Consider the following 20,259-nt stretch of genomic DNA (forward strand, 5'->3'; position numbering starts at 1 on the left):
AATCAGCGGAGTTGCCTTGACCATCCCCAATAAGCATTACCTGTCCCCTCTGCCCTCCAAGATGGGACAGGAGAGACCATCCATCAGATAGATAGATGGTCACGAGGAAGGGGCCAGGCACCCCCTCCTTGACCTCTTCAGACCAAGCACCTGCTGGGAGGGAGTCCTAAAATTGTCCTCACACACTGCAGACATGAAGAACTCTCCTTCTCTCCTCCAGCTCTCGACTCAACATTTCCCTCAAAGTCCTCGTTCTCTCTCTACATTAACTTTTTAACAACTTTTACAAAATTGCAGTGAAATACACATAACTTAAAATTTCCATTTTAACCATTTGAATTTTTTTGAATTTCAAAAAAATACAAGTAACATAAAATTTATCATCTTCACCATTTTTACGTGTACAATTCAGTGGCGTTCGGTACGTTCTTGCTGTCGTGCAACCATCGCCACCACCCATCTCCAGAGCTCTCCCGCCATCCCAAGCTGAAACCCTGTCTCCATTAAACAACAACTCCCCACCCACCCCACCAAGTCCCTGGCAACCGCCATCCTACTTTCCATCTGTATGAATCTGACTACTCTAGCTCCCTCCTAAGATTGGAATCCTAGAGTATTTGACTTTCTGCATCTGGCTTATCTCACTTGGCCTATGTTTATAAGATTGATCTATGTTGTAGCATCTGCCAGAATTTCCTTCCTTTTTAAGGATGGATAATATTCCATTGTGTGGATAGACCACATTTTATTTACCCATTCATCATCAATGGACATTTGGGTTGTGTCCATCTTTTAGCTACTGTGAGTCGTGCTGCTAAGAACATTGGTATCTGAGTATCTGTTCGAGTTCTTGCTTTCAATCCTTCTGTGTATATACCCAGAAGTGGAATTGCTGGATCATGATTTTCTGTTTGACTTCTGAAGGAACTGACATCTTGTTTTCCACAGCAGTTGGACCATTTGACAGCCCCAGAAGCAGTGTGCACAGGTTCTAATTCTTCCACCTCCTTCCCAAAACTTGTCACTTTCTGGTTTAGGTGAGGTGGTTGTTTTTTATAATAGCCACAGGAATGGGTGTGAAGTGGTATCTCACAGTGGTTTTGATTTGCATTTCCCTCATGATGAGTGATGTTGAGCACATTTTCATATGCTTGTTGGCCATCTATGTATCTTTAAAAAAAAAAAGATTTATTTATTTATTCATTCAGAGAGAGCGAGAGAGAGGCAGAGACACAGGCAGAGAGAGAAGCAGGCTCCATGCAGGAAGCCCAATGTAGGACTCAATCCCAGGTCTCCAGGATCACACCCCAGGCTGCAGGCTGCGCTAAACTGCTGCGCCACCGGGGTTACCCTCTATATATCTTTTTTGGAGCAATTTCTATTCAACTCTTGCCCATTTTTTTATCAAGGTTTTTTTTTTTTCTGTTGCTGTTGAGTTGTAAGAGCTCTTTATATATCCCAGATATGAATTCCTTAGTAGATATATTATTTGCAAATATTTTCTCTGAGTCCATGGGTTGCCTTTTCACTCTTTTGATTGTGTCCTTTGATGCATACAAAACCCTCCCTACCTGCACCCAGCTCCTTCTCTCAAGCTGCCTGGCACCCCCCACAGGGTTAGCTGGTGTATCCTCCTACCTCTCAGGGTGGGCTCAAGGGTGGGTGCTTCAGTTCCATTCACTGTGATTTCAGCCCCCCAGTGGGGCTGCCTCAGGGCAACTTCCAACACTTAAACATCAAGACAATAGCCTACCATCAGGACTTACTAACAGCTTCTTAAAAATATGAAAATGGGTTGTGAGCTTATTTTAGGAATTTTTTTTAAGATTTTATTTATTTATTCATGAGAGACACTGAGAAAGAGAGAGAGAGAGCGAGAGAGGCGGAGACACAGGAAGAGGAAGAAGCAGGCTCCATGCAGGGAGCCTGATGTGGGACTCAATCCCAGGACCCCAGGATTAGACCCTTAGCTGAAGGCAGGTGCCAAACCGCGGAGCCTCCCAGCATTTTTTCTTTCTTTCTTTCTTTCTTTCTTTTTTTTTTTTTTTTTTTTTAAAGCAACCTGTGTTTTTGAAGATGGAGGGAATGTAACAACTCCTCTGCCCCAGCCTGAGGGAGAGCGCTCTGCTGAAAAGTGAGTGGTAGCAACTGAACAAGATAAAAAGGCAAATGTCTGCCTGAAGACTATGAGGGAGACAGTGAGGATGGCTCGAGGAAACCCAGGTCAGGAGACACACCTGTGGGTTCCACTTCAGCCCCCCCACCACCACCAACACCCCTGGGAAGCCTCTGGTGCTGGTCCAAGGTAGTCCTTGGCGGCCTCTGGGTGAGGCCACCTGACGCAGATGAGAGAGCCCAGGAGTGAGGAAACAGACCACTCTGTGGGTCCAGCTTAACTGTCATGATTTGGAGCTGTGTACACTGTACCCTCCCTGAGCCTCAGTTTCTTACAAGGAAAATCAAATCAATAATCATTATAAATCTCATTCCTTTGTTATATGATACAATTTACACAGTGCTTTGTATGCATTATCCAATTTAAGAAAATACTACAGAGCGAAGCACTTTGAAAATAATAAAATGCTTAACATATGTAAGAAATTCTTTTCTTTCTTTGAAAACTGCTCTGGGTGGTTCCGCTATTGTTTAGTTAAGAGAATTATACAATTTTGAGACATGGTTCCTTATCTTGTGTAGACTGAAAGGCAATTAAACAATTATTCATGTCAGAATGTGAGGTAAGGAGAAGGCTGCTTCAAAGGGTCCACTTGACAAAGTGAAAAGCAGTTGAGTAGAAACAGAGAGCAGTATATAATTTCCTTCTGGAATATCCACTCCATATGGCCCAGAGCAAGAATTTCAAACTCATCTGTGGGGAGAAAGAGACAGAAATAAAAACATCAAATTTTTTGCTCTGATTTCTCTCAGCCATTTTCTGAATAGGCTATGAAAACCACCCATTCCTGTACACAGAAACCCACTAAGAGACTGCACGGATGTTTTTTTCTCTACGTGTAGGGATTGTTCAGTCATGAATTAATGTCTTTTTCCAAACCAAGGTGCAAACAACAAAAGTTGATCATACAGAGGGTGTTAAACTCTAGTGTTCTCTTCATTGGCCTCTCCCACTTCCAACTGCCAAGAACAGAGGCAACCAGAGTGTATTGAAGGCACCTACCCCATAGCCCACTGGCCGGGTAACGGGGACCCCAGCTCCCCTGGCAGAAGAATATTAAGTTTATGGCAAACACATTTGCACATATACCAATGCCAGCCCTCACTAGCACTGTTGCCTATTCACCCCAAGTCCTCACGTCCCCCTCAGCCTTTTACTTTTCTTCCATAGGTGCTCTTGTATTCTGGTGCCCAGGGCATACAGAACCTTCTGCAGGCATGCCCTGTTGAGACGAGTGGGTCCGTTATCCATTCCCACATGTGTTCTTCACCCAACCTGGACCCTCATGGAGAAGCCAAACACAGTCCTCCATCCCAAAGGAATTTCAAAGTAACTCCAATTTTTTACTCATTTTCCTAAAAACCAAAGGGGATCCACAGACATCGTCCATAGTATACTTTAAGGAAGTATCCTCTGCCATATATATATTTCCAGCCCACACCAAAGTTTCTCACTCCACAACTACACCCAAACCTCATCCAAACACCTGGCCCCCTGCCTCTTTTCTCTCCTCTCCCTGCACCTGGTTCCCACCCTATTCTATTTCTATAGCTTGACCCAATGTCTACCCCTCGAGGTTTTTTACTCTTTGGAGGAGGGTGTGGGTAACCACTGGGCGTGGCTGGGACAAGAGTGTCTGATGAGTTGAGTGGGTGAGTGGCTGAGTAGGGCTCGGAATACCACCCCCGCATAAGTGACTGTACCATCCTCGAGTGCTTTAGTTCCTTGGACTCCTCCAAGCCCTCCACCTGGGAGTGGTAACAGCTTCAAAGCCTGAGCTCCTGCCTGGACATCTGGGGGGAATGGCAGCTCCAACTAAAGCTCAGTTTGAAAGATCTGGAGAACTCTAAAGAAAGTTCTCCTTACTGCCCCCCTCCTCATCCCCACTGCAGCCCCTCCCTATGCTCCCTTTTGAAATCTACTTTTCCTGGCAGGAAAATGTGACGTAGATGGGCTTCCACTAGTGGGGAGTTTATTGTAAGCCCGCCCCAAGGTCATGCCCCCCACGGAGCCCCACTGGGTAGAACTGTCCCTGGATGGAGCTGAGATTCACCATTGTGCCACTTCTAGAATCTTTCTCATTACCGCCTCTGGGAGGTAGAGGGCACAGAATTGGAGAGAGGTGGGGGAAAGCTGGGACTTCTTTTTAACTAAATGTAACCTTGGCTACAAGGACAGCTGTTCCCCTTTGAAAGAATGTATCAAATGAGCATTTGGTGTGCCTAGTAAACCTTGCTGTAATACAGCTTTTAGCATTAGTCATCCTGCTGGGAAAGAAGTTAGAAGTTCAGAAATAAGGATATTGCAGAATGGGAGAATGGGACCGTGTGGTTCACGAAACCACAGGGGAAAGGGTGGAGAAGCAGCCGGTGCCGGCTTAAAGGTCACAAAGCATTATTTCTGCTTGCTATCCAGAGTCCAAGTGAAGTAAACTGAGAAGGTTAAGATCTAAGTGAAAATTAACTGTGAGGGTAACTGTATCATTCTGACTCTGAGAACACGTGTGCAGACCACCTCCCTCTCTTTCCATGAGCAGAGCTGAAGAAGGACTAGGTATTAACAAGGAGAGATATAAAGGGAAAAAATGTTGGACACCTGGGTTGTTCAGTGGTTGAGCATCTGCCCTTGGCTCTGGTCATGATCCCGGGGTCCTGGGATCGAGTCCTGCATCGGGCTCCCCACAGGGAGCCTGCTTCTCCCTCTGCCTGTGTCTCTGTCTCTCTCTGTGTGTCTCTCATGAATAAGTAAATAAAATCTTTAAAAAAGAAGAAAAGGAAAGGAAAGGAAAAATGCTAATTATTGGTACAAAATGGCAAGAAAAGTCTGTAGAATTCATTTCCTTGCAGATTCTTGGAACAAGACAGATGTGTGAGTTAGGTACCGATGCTGCCTGGGAATGAACCAACTTCTTTCCCCAGGACTAGGAACTGTGCTGCGTGTAAGTCTGAGTTCTCAAGGTGGCCCTGGCCTGGGTGAGTCATTCTAGCAGTGCAGGGTGCCATAGGCTAATGCAAACCCATTGGCTCCGAGCCGCCCACACCTGGAAGGGCTGTGGGTGCTCTGACCTCCTTTTTCCTGGCAGAGTCTCTGGGAGGTCATATCCTCTTCTTGGTGATTAATAAAGATTTCTTGTCTCTCTCCAGCCTATGACTTAATGGCCTTAATTTGCCACCATTTCTGTTGCAGATGGTCAGGCTTGCATCTGTATCAGTCCAATCGTTCTTCCAGCTGTTGAGTTGGCTTTCCTGCACTGGATGTTCACAGAGAAGGGGGTAAGAAGCTCTCCTCACCAGTGTTTCTAATAAAAAAAGGGTCCCCCTGCATTCTTAGCTCGTTGCTGCATTTCTGCTGCTGGAGCTAACCATATGTTTTCTGGCAATTGAAGGAAATACGTGGGCACCTTCCTCAACACACCTCTCTCAACAACACTCAATTCGCCCTCCAGGACAGATGTGATGAACAAGAAATCTATACCAAGGACTTTTCACATACAAGACACAATACTAAATGCTCTACAAGTATTAACTCGTTTGATCTTTTCTTCAACCTCATAATCATCATTATTCCTCTTCCACAGATGAGGACTCAGTTGGGCAGAGACTCTGTGACAGTACATTGAGAGGGTGGAAGCAGCCTGTCCTTCAAGTTCAAGAGGAATTTTCACCGTGTTGCAGTACAGTGCTCATTGTCATCATTCTGCCTGTCAAGTGTCCCTTGGGTCATCAGGGCAGTAGGTTTCAGGGGATGTCACTGGTGTGCCTGGTGTGTAGGTGGACATTAGGCTCACTACATTACATGCACTGATAACTCTTGATTTTCCTTTGGTTACAGTGCAAAAAATGCAGATAAAAACTCAAGAATAGGAAAGGTAGCCCGAAGAACAACAAAGGCCAGGATCCCAAGTATTTAATATTCATGTTCTGTTCCATGAGGACTCAGTCTTCTTAACAACCCTAGGAAATGGGGACTATTATTGTTAAGAGTTACTTAGACAATTAGGTAATCAGGGCCAGGGTCCTCAACAAGAAGATATGGAGTCAGGACAGCTCAAATAAAACTACTACCACCCACTTTGCAGCTTAGACAGGACCCCACTGGCATTCTGCTTTGCAGCCTTTGTAGAAGTGACTTCCGGAAAAGGTCCTAAATAAGACAATTAACCACAAGGCATTTGTCCTTACTGCAGGCAAGGGGCAGTTAAGCCCCCAGACATCAGGAAAAAAAAAAAAAAAAGGACCATCAGCATGTTGACATTAACCTAATAAGTAGACAGATCCATGACCCAAGCCCTGATCGGCACAACTCAGCACACCCTGCTTGTTTAAGATTGTTCCACAAAAGAGCTCCTACAAACCCCTAAACTTAGGAACTCTGAGGGCAACTCTCTCGGGTCCCCCTCCCTCTCCAAGAGCTTTATACTGTTGCTTAATAAACTTTGCTTTACTGACCCAAAGTCAGATTCCCCCAGCAGAAATTCATCTGGTCTACCTTTTCATTCTCTGAAGGGTGTTACCAGAACCCTGGGCACTAATGGCAGAGAAATCCTGCAATATTGCTATCCCCATTTTATAGGCATAGAGAAGTTAAGTAACTTGTACAAGATTGCACAGCTCTTAAGTGGAGAGGCCAGCATTCAAACCCAGCAATGTGAGCCTGTTCCTTGCAAATGCCAAATACAGTAAATCTTTCAATCTTCTTGTTTCTTATCACACTTCAGAAAAGAATACACTGAAAACATCAGAATTAAAATAGGATGTGAGAAGTAGCTAAAGCAAGGGCTCCAGTCCAAGGAGTAGTGTGGGGAGACCGGGCTTGGTCCCTTCTCTCGGTTCCGCAAGAATATGATACTAGATATAAAAGTGTAACCAAATGCAAAGAGGCGAGCCAGCAAGTGCCCTGAGAAGAATACACATACAGCCATGTAGGAGCTTAGGTAACAAAAGACTCCCCCGACCCACTCCTTAACAGAAGAGGCACCTTTAAATTAGGTCTTGAGGGCAGCCCGGGTTGCTCAGCGGTTTAGCACCACCTTCAGCCCAGGGCCTGTTCCTGGAGACCGGGGATCGAGTCCCATGTCAGGCTCCCTGCATGGAGCCTGCTTCTCCCTCTGCCTGTGTCTCTGCCTGTCTCTCTGTGTGTGTATCTCTCATGAATAAATAAATATAAATCTTAAAAAAAAACAAACAAACAAAAACTAGGTCTTGAACAATCACTAGCATCTCCATGGGTGGACATGAGCATTGAAAGCTGAAAAACAACTTTGTGGCAGCAGTATTCTGGGGTCCAGAAATAGTTACTGGGATTCCTCCAAGGAGGACAGAAGAGATGATTCCAACAAGAAAAGATGCCAGGATTTACAAGAATGCAGGTGAAGTTAGCAACATTTCCAGCATACACAGGGCCTCCAAAAAGCCCTCAGTAATGAATGGCCCAGGGGACAGAAGAACTACATCTGTCTGGGGGAAACCTAGGTGGCTATTTGCCATGATGTCCTGATTTACACCTGCTATTCTGGCATCCCATCCAGTGAGTAGCCCTGTCCACCCTCAAAAGAGACCTTGCATGGACAGTAAATTATGTGTCTACCCTGTACCTGGCAGACTGAAAAAGTCAAGAGGTAGGGCCCAATACTTAGGCGTATGAAAAATGCTTAGGAGGTTATGTCTTCAAAAGTCTGTGACACAATGCTAGCTAAGCGTTATAAGGAAGATAGGGTCATTGGCATTTGTACTTGTAAGCAATTGCAACCACAGTTAGTTTTGACAGCCAGGACCAGTTATTCTTCCCCCCACCTTATTTGGTCTGGGCCCAATTTTACACAGAATAACCCCAGCCAGTACCTATCACAAAGATATACAGGAAGGGCCAGCTCTTTGATAAATATCCCATCCATCCACAGCCAGTTATAGCAAGGAGAAAGCTTACAGCAGGTTTAAAACACACTCTGACACAAACTGATAATGCTAATTTTTATCCAGCCACACTTTTGAGTTTAAAATAACTGAATTCAAAGAAGTTAATTAAAACCAGATATAGTTGTCAGGGAGTTTAAAAATCAAACACTGAGGACTTTGAAACAATGAGACTTACTACCTCTGTGGTAGACAAGTGAGCTAGATTTTGCAGAGGAGCCAGCCTATTTGTATAGGGGCTAAAATACTTTCAGAAAAGAAAGAAAATTGCAAAGTGTTTGCAGAGCAGAGAGCTCAACAAGGAGGAGGCGTTTCTAACCATCCTTTCAACTTGGAAGTGGAATCTGTCTGCAGGGCTCCCCCAGGGGTGAGTGCAGACTCCTTTAGTGAAGTCTTATTTAGTTGATTGATGCTAGGTTGTTGCTGGGTTTTATTACTATGTGAAGTTGAAAGGCATCTGATGTTAAGGCATCTTAAACTTCAAGCCTGGCCATGCATGCTCGCACTTACACTTGCCTGTGTTGGTCAGCTCCTTTATTGATAACACAGCTTGTGTGTTTCTGCCATCCTCCAATATGTGAGGTGTGCTTTGAGCATTGAGACAGGGAACCTGCTCTTTCTCGGACTCTCTTCTGATTCTTCTGTTGTTTGTTCATTGGAAAAAAATCACAAATAATGATAAAAGTTATTAATAAATTGTCCTCCCCCCACTCCCCTCCTCCCCCCCCCCCCCCGCCAAAGCCTTATATTTAAAAGAATGTGGAATGAAAGCAATGAAAATAAAGCAACTTGAACTAATTTACGCTATGAATAGGGAATATGGAATTTGGGCCTTCCTTAATTTTGGATTCCAGATTCCAAACATTTCATAAATAAAATATGACTAGCTGCATGAAATTGCAAGGTATGTACCCTGTGAATTATATACACAGAGAGAGGTTGTTTTAAAAAGTTCCTGCTGGCAAAGTCAGACTTCTCATTGCCACTTTTAACCTTGTCAAATAAAATCATTCCAGATCGGGAGGTTGGAGAGACTTCATGGTACATTTTAATATGAAAGCTTAAAATTTGCACTCTAGAGTAGGAGAAAATCTGATTACATTCATTTACTCTCTATTAGGGGCATCACACCTAGCTATATTTTTAAAGCAAAAAAAAGCATGTCATTTCCTTTGTACATGTATCATATAAATGAACATTTGGAAGTTGGTATCAGGTGTCAGTAAAATGCCATAGGACAGAAATAAGATCACCTATATAAAATATACCTTTATAAAAATTGCACTCTTATAAATGCACATCTTTTTATCCTAATAAATATTATGAAATTTACACATAAAAGGTTATCTCATAAATAAAATCCAAGTTATTTTCAGATGCTGAGGGTCTGAGAAGACCTCACTCTGGGGAAGAAAAAAAAGCCTTCAAACATATTTGCTTTATTCCTAGATAACTCCTGCATACTTAAAATGGGGTAAGTTGGGAAAATGGCATAAAATGCTATAACAGATATCTCTGAGGGAAAGCATGAAACTATTTAATTAGTCGGGTAGCTATTTTCATAGTCAAGGGATGCTGAAAACATTGAGCTTATTGCAAACACATATCAACCTTTCTTCAGAATCAAGTGGATAGAGAGTGCTTGAGTGCAAGGTTCAGTTCCAAATCCTCAGATACAAGTTACATGAACGCGAACACCCACTGAACTCTGACTGTGTGCCAAGTACTGTTAGCTCCTGAGAGATAAATGAAGAATACTGTAGTGGGCTAAGGGGTGACCTCCCCCAAAAAGGATACAACTACAGCCTAATCCCTAGAAACTGTGAATGGGATCTTATTTGAAAAAAGTCTTTGCAAATGTAATAAGTGAAGGACTTTTAGAAGAGCTCATGCTGGATTAGCTGTGTGGTCCCTAAATTCAATGACAAGCGTTGTCCTAAGAGATGCACAGGGAGGAGGAGACACAGGGACAGGAGTGGTACAGCCACAGGTCAAGGAATATCTGGAGTGAGCCACCAGAAGCTGGGAGGAGCAAGGAAGGCTTCTCCCCTAAAGCCTTCAGAGGGAGTCACAACTGAGCTAATGCCTTCACTCTGGATCTCTGGCCTCCAGAACTGTGAGAGAATAAATTTCTATTGTTTTTAAGCCACCAAGTCTGTGTCCGTTTGTTACCAGCTCCAGGAGACTAATACAAACACCATCTCAACATCCAGGAGCTTAAAGACAATATTCAGGGCAGGGAAAGGTCTGATAAAATTTACTTTATAAGTAGCTTCTTCATAACAAAGAAAACAATAGGCAGAAAAAAAAATTTTTTTTTGATTAATGGTATGGTTTTTTTTTTTTTTTTGAAAATTCAAGCTAGATGGGGGCTCCCACATCCAACCTTGAGCGCTGGAGTCCTGGGCTGCCTGGAGTTGGGTCCAAGATCACGGCACAGTGTCTTTCCCAGCAGAGCTGGAGCGGTCTTTGCAAGGGGCCCCGAGGAACAGGCTTGAGGAGGAAATACTTTCTTGCACGCGCTTATTGGTATACAGCCTCTGCAGAATAAGGGATCTGATGGTTGTTGTGCACGCTGGGGTGGGCCTGGGCTACACCCACTGCATGCACGCGGGCTTCAGGCCAGGACTGGGTGTGTCCGGCACACTAGTGAATTGTGGACTGGATCCAACAGTTAAGAAAGCAAGACTAAGAAAATTCTTGCAAGACAATTCTTTCCTAGGAGGATTCTTCCTCAGAGGCCCAGGCATGGACTTCTAAAGTCTGTGAACATCTGTCTCTGAAGTGCTGGCATGTGTGCCTGTGCTCTTCTGGGACCTCACCTTTTCCAAAGGCTCTATACCCTTCCCTCACCTCGCCCCCATAGTAGTTAGGGTTTGTGTCCTCAGAACCGAGAGGAACTCAGAGAGCATGATGCCTTAGGACAGCCTCCATTGTCAGAGAAGAGTAGGTTTCCAGGTACAAAGATGCAGCTTTGACCCAGGGGGGCAGGGCTGGGCCCAAGGTGATGAGAGAAGACCTAAGCAATAATCGAAAGGCTGAGAGACGAGAGCCCAAACAGCCTGGCTTCTGGGGTCCCATGAGGCCTAAGGAATTCTCCATCCCTCCACCTTGCACCCAGGAAAGGATGAGCACACTGAGCCTTCAGGAGCCACCAGTGGAGAACGCCTGCACCTGCAGCACAGCATGCTCGTGAGATGCCCCTGGAGACACCCAGAAACCTGCAGGTAAAGCTGAGCACCCTGCTGCAGGAGGTAATGGGGTCAAGCAGAATTCAGGTGGTAATGTTTTATAAACCCCTTTCCTCCCACAGACATGGGAACATTTGGGTGACACACCACTATGTCACAGGATCTGTACCCCCCAAAAGACTACACAAATGTACCTGTGTCAATCAGTGCTCATTACATTGGTGACACATTTTAATATTCAACCCCATTTGCAAAAATCCCTGCTCAGATTCTCGTGACCAACACAACAAGAACGGTAATGCTCATTCCCTAACGTGCCAGAGGACTAGAATGTTCCCTGAACACTACAGAATGAAGAACCGCTCTGTGCATGTGGAGAGCCCTGGGGTTATGAGGACTCGCGCATCCCCACGGCCGCGGTTGCGCGCATCTCCAGGGTGCTGGGCTGGGAGGCCTGCTGTGTGGACGTGGGCAAGCCAGGCCTCCGCAGCAGCGCGGCTCCACCGCCCAGAGCCCTCGCCTCGAGGTGAACCAGAAAACAGGCTCTTTTCTCAAAACACTTACAAAAAACCCCAAACCCAAACCCCAAATGCCAAGTTGCCGTTTTGCTTGTTTTTTTTTTTTACGCTCTCATCAGAGCCAGGTAAGGGCTAGAATTTACATTTACACAGAATGGTTTTTTGATAAAATAGAAAAGGAGCTTAGGGAGTTTCCATTTTGTGATTTGCTTAAAAAAACAAAAAAGCTAAAGCCTCAGCCCTAGTCTCTATTGAAAAGGGGTGGAAAAAACGGCAGAAAAGAGGAACTTGTTGCAAAGTGGAGTGAATGCTGGCTTCTTCCCTCCGGCCCACTCCAGCCCGTCACCATGGAGATTCCTGAAGGTTCCAGGAATGACTCACGCGATTCGCTGGCGAAGCCTTTGAAATGGAAGCAGCGCCGCGGCACAAAGGCAAGTTAGACCGCAGCCCTTGAAGAAAGAGCCTTTGACTTCTGACTGACTGACTGACTGACTGACGACTGACTGACTGACTGACTGACTGACGACTGGCTGACTGACTGGCTGACTGGCTGCCCGGGCAGCTCGGCCTTCCCCCTTCCCTCCGCCCCGGGGCCTCGTTCCCCGGGCCCTTGCTCACCAGAGCAAAGATCAGAAAACACTTTAGCCTCGGATGAGGCTGTCCCCACTGTGGGAGAAACAGGGGTGTCAGCCTCACCTGGGAGGGCAAAGGCTGGAAAGGGGAGGTGGCCTGGAGGCTGGGGTGGGAGTGGGGTGGGAGGCCTGGCTCAGAGCCTAGGGAAGGCCGGTTCCAGAAGCACAGGGCTGGGAGTCCACACAGAGAAGGGGGTGATCAGCATCTTCCTGAGGAGACTCCCCTGCCACGTCCCCGGGGGCTTCTCTCTTCAGGACCTCACTGACACAGCAGGGCCTCTTTCCCCAGGGCGCCTTGTCAGCGCCCCACCTCAGGGGTGACCCCGGGTGCCAGTGGCTGCTGCCCGTGCCCTACGTGCCCCGGGGCGCTCCCTGCCAGGGGACTTGTCTGAGGCGTTGGGGCTCCCTTGGGCAGCTGTCATGACCAGCTGGGCTGTCCCCGGCTAACGGCTCCAACGCCTGCCAGCCACAGGGGAAAACCTAAGGACACGGAGAAATTTCTGGCCTTGTCTCTGACTGAACAAAAGCACTAGCCTGAGACCCCGCGCGAACACACCAGGTTTGCCTCCACCACACTTTTCCAAGACAGAAGCTCACCAGAATTCGAGTCCAAGAGGCAGGGAAACTGCCCCCTTTCTTCCCTCGAAGGGGAGGACCAAGGGGGAAGACGTGTACTCTTTCCTCCTCGCCCCTAAATCTACATGCTGGTGACTGCAGACCTGCTTAAGGCAAACAAATAAGAAATAAAGGTCTGAGCAGAAGCCCCAGACGTCTCCTCTCAACTATTTATTCTGATTTCTCGACAAGTGAGTTAATTGGATGGGCCCCCGTGACAGACATTCCATACTAAAATTCATAGCTTTCTGCCAAAACAACATATTGTGCGCTGCTATATTTTCCACGTTGGAACTTGGAACTGACGTGGATCCTGAGCAGTTTTATGTGGGAAAAGGGAGACCGAAGGCGTAGAAACGCAGGCGGCAGCTCCAGAGGTTCCGGGCCAGCCTGGGAAGGGCAGCAGCCTGTCCCCTGCCCTCGGCCACAGCACCTGCTTCTTTGCAGTTTCCTCACTGCTGGGGCTTTACAGGGTTGCGGTTCAAAGGAAGCCACAGGGAGTGAAGAGCAGATGCGTCCCCAGCTGGGACCTCCCTGAAGCCTGGGAAGGCCTCCATGGGCCTGGCCGTGCCTGGCACAGTCAAGTCCCTGCCATGAGACCCTGTCCCTTGTCCCCAGCCCTGTGCTCAGGGCCCAGAAACAGGCACCTGGATTTGGGGGGACAGTATGGTGCCTGCTGACTGCTTCCCCATGGAGGCAGGGCTGGTCCTGGCTGCCCAGAGGGAAAGGCATGGGCAGGAGCAGGCTCAGGGCTCCAGGAAGGTGCTGGCCAACCTTCAGCGACCCATCTGCAGCCCCCAGTGCTGTCTGGTGGCTTCCCTTCCCTTTCATACTCCCATAATCCAGCGATGTTTCCCCTCTGAAATATATCTCTCTTCATTTTCCAGGATTTTCTATCTCAGCATCCTGCCATCCATCTGCCAGGGTCCCTTAGTGTCCACCATCCTCCTGCCTCCTGGGCCCTTTCTCTGGTCCCCTCACATTCAAGGAGCGCCATGTAGTGATGCCAGGGCCGTGGCTCTCCTCCCAATACTTGGGGCTGCCCCCACCCCCACTTCTCCACCCTCTGTAGCATGTGCTCTCAGCACTAAACAGGCAGAGACAGGCCATAGTCTCCCTGGGAGGCAGCAGCCTGGAGCTTTGCTTCCCACTGCAGGCCCCAGAACACTGAGCAGCGAGCAAGCAGATGCCAGACTGGAGTGCACTTGCCAGAGACAAAAAGCAAGCCCCTGACTCTGCAGAGCTGCAGAGCCCCACCAGCTTACCCCAGTGTGCACCACTGAGCCATGTGGGTTCTCCAGACCTCTGCTGTCACTCTCTCCCTGCTCCCAAAGGGGTTCACCTATAGACTTCATACAGCGTTCTTCTCCACGAACTCAAGGAACACCTAAGAGCATCCTCCTCATTCTAGAGTGAAGTCCTTGGTGTGGGGTCTTCCCTCCAGCTCTCTTGATGCACCATCTCACTTTTCTCCCTGGCTCACCTCACCCCTGAGCCTCCAGTTTGGAGTCTCGGTCCTCTTGTGGTCCCTTCTCCCCTAAAGCTACCCTCTCCCTGGGCAACCTCACCCACGTTTGGCTGCCACTGCTGCTTCCAAGCAGAGACTCTCCAACCAAGAATCCAAACCCAAAAAAAAAAAAAAAAAAAAGAATCCAAACCCATACATCAATGTCCAGCTGGACCTTTACCTCAAAGTTCTGAGGTCACTTAAATTCGGTGTGTAATGAATTAAACAGAGCACCTATCTCTCAACCCTGTTCTTTCTCTGGTGTCACCTGTCTTGATGAACTGCCCCACTACGCACCAGTCACCCAGACACTGGAGCCACCCCAGATCCTCCTTCCCATTATCACCACCATGCCTGGTCTGTCACCTGAAGTGGACCTGCCGAACTACCACATGCCAGGGCCTGAGCTGAGCACTTAGAGCATTCCACTCACTTCCCACCACACTCGAGAGGAAACACTATCTTAATCCCTATCTTGAAGATGAGAACGTCAAGATTTAGAAAGACTAACAAACGAGCCCCAAAGCTCACAAGTGGGGAGCAGCGGCATTGAGAACCACACTCGGATGAGCTGAACCCAGAAGAGATGCACGGTTGTCCCTGCACTCAGCCAGAGCCTGCTCTGCACAGGAGAGGACCCGCGAGCTAGAGAGAAGCCATCTCATAAGGGAGAAAACCAAGGTTCAAAGCCATTGGAGACCTGTCCTGGGCCCGCCAGAGCTACAACTCTTCTCAAGCCTTTGAGGGAATGCTTCCAGAGCATTCAACCCTGCTTTCTGCTGTTAAATGCCAACTGAGTTTAACATTCTTGTGTGAGTGATGGTTATTCCCGCGATGGTGAACAGTTGTTCTGAATTTCCACTGACAGAGAATAAAAAGATATAGTATAAGTTGCAGCATGAAAGATCTCCATTAGACTGTACTCCCTTGCTAAGAGTGTCTAGGAAACCTCTCTCATACTCTTGTGGGAAATCCTTACAAATGGCTCAGAGACCTGGTATAGGAATGAGTTTGGAAGAATCCACAAGGAAGGTAGCTCCACCGCTATATACCACAGGCCTTTGGCCTGTACACACATTTGATTTGGCACCTCTAGTGTTTCATGAAAATCCCAATTTCTGGTTTCTCTTGAAAGATCAGTTGGTATGACCACCCTGGGCTCTCTGTCCCAGTTGGCAACAGCTCCTGGTAGAGCAGGGGCAGCCCGGCTCCTTGGACGGGGCCCACTCACTTCAGCTGCTCAGCCGCTCCAGCCAGCTTAGCTACTGATGTTACCTTCCTGGCCTCTTTAGCATGGTGAGGTGGTGACATCAGACGACACTAGGAAGGGTCAGTCTTTCATATGTAGACAAAATCTGACCTGTGCCAAACTTTGTTAGACAGCATTAGCGCACAGACTGCAAGTTGCTTTGCGTTTGGATCAGTGGGCCTGATTGCCACACTCCCATTTTATTTCTCCATGAAAATATAGCTGAATCAAGTTATCTTCCTGCTTACCTTCTGAGAAAAATCAGAAGTATTTACCAGGTGTGGAAATACAAACGTATTTCTCAGAATTGCCAACTTCACTGCATTGAGTCACATGTTGATCTCTGCCTAATGAAAAATCCAGAGCAGGCTGGAGTCTGATAGATAGAGCCCAATCGGCTGTTTACTCTGGTGCTAATCACAATCATGTTTACAGGAAAATGCCCTCATCTGCTTCCAGCAGCTCCAGCCACTCAGCCATGTGAGAGCTGTCTTCAAAGTCAATTGCCTGTCATTTTGCTGATTTATGTTGAGCAACTGCAAGGACCCCTCGAGGTATTTGTAGCTAGCTTGATGATTCCCGGCTTATAAAGTGGCAGTGGGCAGAGTATTTCAGTTCAAATTCCCATCAAGACAGAATTTAAATCCCTAGCTCTGCTGCTCATATTTGCAATGTGAGCACTTCAGATAAGCAGAAACCATCATACCCTAAATGCTGGGGGATGTACAACCTGGGTTTCTTCAAATGGAGAAGCCTGAACCCAAATCTTCTAGACCGTGGCTAGCAAAGTGATTCTAACAGTCTTTAAAATCGTGATCACATATGCTGTTTCCCAAGAAATACTGATGATGGAGGCAGGATGGAGGCTATCAGGTAAGATTGGAGAAGCATTCTCTTACTGTCTGCCTGGATTCTAACATTTCTGCCGGCAAAATCTAATTTCTGTGGAATAACTCGCCTCTTTTAAAAATGAAAATATTACTGGAAAGGGTGACCTATTCGATTACTAACCCATTAGCTTCTGGTTTAACTTCATTTTTAATGGGGCACAACCTCCCTTCTATGGCGATGCCCTCTCAACACCTACCCTCCTCCCCCACCCCGCCCCCCGGGATTCCCCCCAGGAAAGTGCTGGAAGGTTCCAGATCCCAGGGAGCTGGCCCTTCTCTACTGATGCTGAAAGGTGAAACTGCAGGTTCTTTCTGAGAATCACCACATCCTGCGGGGATACTGTCCCAGCACCGAAACTCCAGAAGGTGAAAATGGATGCATCTCTTATGTCCTCCCTTACAGCATTTGGAAGTTGAACATGGATGATTTAAGGATTGCCCACGGCTTACATTGCCTGCATTTCTGCATTGCTTGCTCATTCGGCATCTCAGATAATAAAGCCGCACAATGTTAGGGCTGAAGGGAGATCCAGAGGTCTAGATCAGCCCATTTGGGTCCGGTGACATCCCCCAAATAGGTAGAGCTCAGGGATCCTTAAGAACCCAGACATGTGAGAGACTGAGTCATCCAAATTGAGGCCAACTCCAAAAAGAGTGCCATTGACTCATCCTCCCGTCATCGTTCTCCTACTCTCTCTTACAGAAAGTGTGTGTTTCTTCCATTTAGAAGAAGACTGCTCAGATGTACTATGCCATTAGCTTCCTTACCCTTCTCTTTATAATTCAGCCACCTTTCTCCGGGTTTCTGTCACCTACCCTAATTAGCCAGCTCCAACCTAGCTATCTGTCTTCGTGCCACGCAGGGTGCTTTTCCGCAGCTGGCCTCACGGTCCTTGGACAGCTTTCACACATCTCTCCCTCTTCCCCTTCAGCTTATAAAACTGGGTTCCTGGCTCCCTTGCCGGTGTGCTGTGATGCCTGGGGCCTGCCACTGGGTGGCAGTGTTTCAGAGCAGTCCCGAGCCCTGCGACGTGGCCTTGGGCTGGGTTGGGCTGCTAAGGGTTTGTCTTTTCCAGCACAAACAGGGCTGTGGAAACAGGCAGAGCATAGGGAGACGCTCATGGTGCTGGGGAAATCGAGTATTAGATATTATGGTAACGAGGGACAGAGGTCTGCGTACTGTCTGTGTATGCTCAGAGCTTGCTCTAGTCACAAAGCTGACATCTGCCATCGTTCTAACAAAGGAATCTCAAATCCTAAGGCTGTTTGAGAGGTGTCCTTGGAGAGAATGGCCATAACCCTCTGCCCTCCTCGTTTTGATTTTTTAACCGACCATTGGGCCCCGACTCATCCATAAAAACAACAACCAAAGGGAAAAAAGGCAATCCTCATGAGCATTATGTGTTTGCTGGACAGGATAGTAATGGCCTAATCCTTCTAATGGCTTTGGTCACTGCAGGATATTAGCTATTAGAAGGGTCTGTTTACAGGGGGGCGGTGGGGGAAGGTAGGGCCATCTGCTGATTACAGCATGCATGAGGAATGGAAAGAACATTTAAAGAGACACTGTCCGTCTCCTTGGACACAAATAATCTCCCTGTCATTTAAAAGGTTTATTTAGGGCTTGGATTTTAGTATCTGAATTATTTGCATGGCCCAAACTCTAAGCGCAGTGTTTCAGACTGGAGACGGTCCCAGGAACTATTTGTTTCCACCCTCGTGCTTTCTGAAAAGAACTTCTCTGGGGACTAAAAGGAATGTGGCCTAAACACTTGAGCATTTACATCATGGGCTGATTTCTGGGGAAGTCAAACCAAATGTTTTTATTATAAACAAGTCAGCCCAAGACCAAACCGTGAAGCACCGGTTTGATTTCCAAGCTTCCCACCCCAGCGCCAGCCTCCACACAGGAAACAGTCCTCTGTGTCCCACCAGGGGCCAGGACCCCTCTCCAGCTCCTCTTTCATTGCTTGCAAGCTGTACACCTTCCCTTCCAGGTCTGACAGGCAACTGAAATCTTCCTGACTATCAGGAGGGACAAGTGTCTCTCGCTTTTTGGAAGTTCACGTCAAGCTACTTGGCTTTCACGAAAGATCTGCCTGAGTACCTGTTTTCATTAACCATAAGACATCAGAATTGGATTTTCGCTTTTACGCAAAAAGGTGAAAAGAGAAAATAGCACTGAGCGTATGTTTGCAGTGAGCAAGATAGAGGCAGCTCGGACTCCAAGAGGCGAGAGTGGCACGGCCAACCTCCTTCCCCTGGAGCATCTCCGCATCAAGCTGCCACCGCTTTGAACTGTTTCTGTGAGCATCTGTGCTTTATCTCAAGAAATCTTGTGCCTCCACTAGCAAGATGTGTCCTAAGATATCAGAAAAGCCTAAGAGAGGTTATTTGGGGGGACTGAGAGTGCTCAAATTTTTTTCCAGAGAAATTAATGGTGATTGCTTCTTTGCTTTACATCGTTTCAGCTTACAAAAGATTTCATAGGAACGCTCTACTTTCCAATAGCAAGGGAAGCCTGTATCAGGAAATGAATGTAGGTACCCATTCAGAAAAGCTAGAGGCAGGCAGACTTCACATCCCAGAAGGGGTTAAGCCTAGACAAAGAGGTGAGCAGATCCCCGGCTTTCCCTCCTGGCCAGGCCCTGGCTCAGTAAGGCAACAACTGTTGTCTCATCTGCAGGTTTTATATCCCAGCTCAATGAAGAGGAAGATGTCAAGGATATATTTGGTATCATTTCATCCCATCATCACACAAAATCAAATGTTTGGTCCCTGAACCAAGAGAATGTGAAAGCTCAGGGAGAGAGAGCTCCTGAATATTGAGAGGTGAATGCTGAGTAATGGAAGGTGGCAGACACTGTCCCGTAAACAGCCCAGGCGGGAGTTGATGCCAGTATCCAGAGAAAGGCCTCGCTGCTATGATAGTGACATCAGGTAAGCCTCAAAGGAGAGGTGAGACTCAAACTGGATCTTGGGGGAAGAGTAGATTAGCCAACCATGCTACAGTGGAGGGAGGAGGAGGGCATTCCTGCAGTTAGAGCTTGGATTAACAAGATTCAGAAGACAGGCACATTTCTGGATAAAAAGACATCCTGTGTGGTTGAGGCTGAAGGGTCTGAGAAGCACAGTCAGAGAAAAGGCAGGAAAAGTCGGTACAGGTCACATCTGCAATCCTGTAGCTGGCTTTTTTAGATGGCGAGAAGGAGAGCCACTCAAATTACCTTAAGTGAAGGGTGGTGAATCCAAGACAGGAGAGGTGAGGAAGAGCACAGAGATAAAGCAGGGATAGCCACACTGCCGAGCTCCCTAGACATAGGAGTGTGGTGTGGGAATGGAATGTTTGAAAGTATAGCATATTAATAGAAAACTTGAGGTTTGCTAGGCCAACAAATCAGAAGATGATTGCTACTGAAAAGACAGCTTGTTACTCAGAGTTCCCAAGAGAAGGGGACATAACACACCACACAGGGCCACACAGGAAAGCACAGGGCCAGTCAGGGGGCAGGAGGAGGAGGGGAGAACTGAGGGCAAGAGCCTTTATTGTGGTGCATGTGAGAAGGAAG

General features: G+C 47.1%; 1 long non-coding RNA gene across 4 annotated transcripts in view; it reads right to left on the bottom strand.

Moving 5' to 3' along the window:
* Nucleotides 1-1,351: 1,351 nt before the first annotated feature.
* The window catches only part of LOC140615738 (uncharacterized), a 41,044-nt gene continuing 22,136 nt past the window's right edge, over nucleotides 1,352-20,259 (bottom strand). For 2 of the 4 annotated variants that reach the window (XR_012016223.1, XR_012016221.1), the window contains exons 2-4: nucleotides 10,475-10,628; nucleotides 8,599-8,729; nucleotides 1,352-2,869 (exon numbers count right to left, since the gene is read on the bottom strand). This is a non-coding gene — a long non-coding RNA (uncharacterized lncRNA). Of the gene's footprint in view, nucleotides 2,870-8,598; nucleotides 8,730-10,474; nucleotides 10,629-11,473; nucleotides 12,139-12,178; nucleotides 12,471-20,259 lie in introns of those variants that run through there. The other 2 variants (XR_012016220.1, XR_012016222.1) reach the window with 2 other exon arrangements.

Source organism: Canis lupus, chromosome 24 (assembly GCF_048164855.1).
Source record: "Canis lupus baileyi chromosome 24, mCanLup2.hap1, whole genome shotgun sequence".
Lineage (NCBI taxonomy): Eukaryota > Metazoa > Chordata > Mammalia > Carnivora > Canidae > Canis > Canis lupus.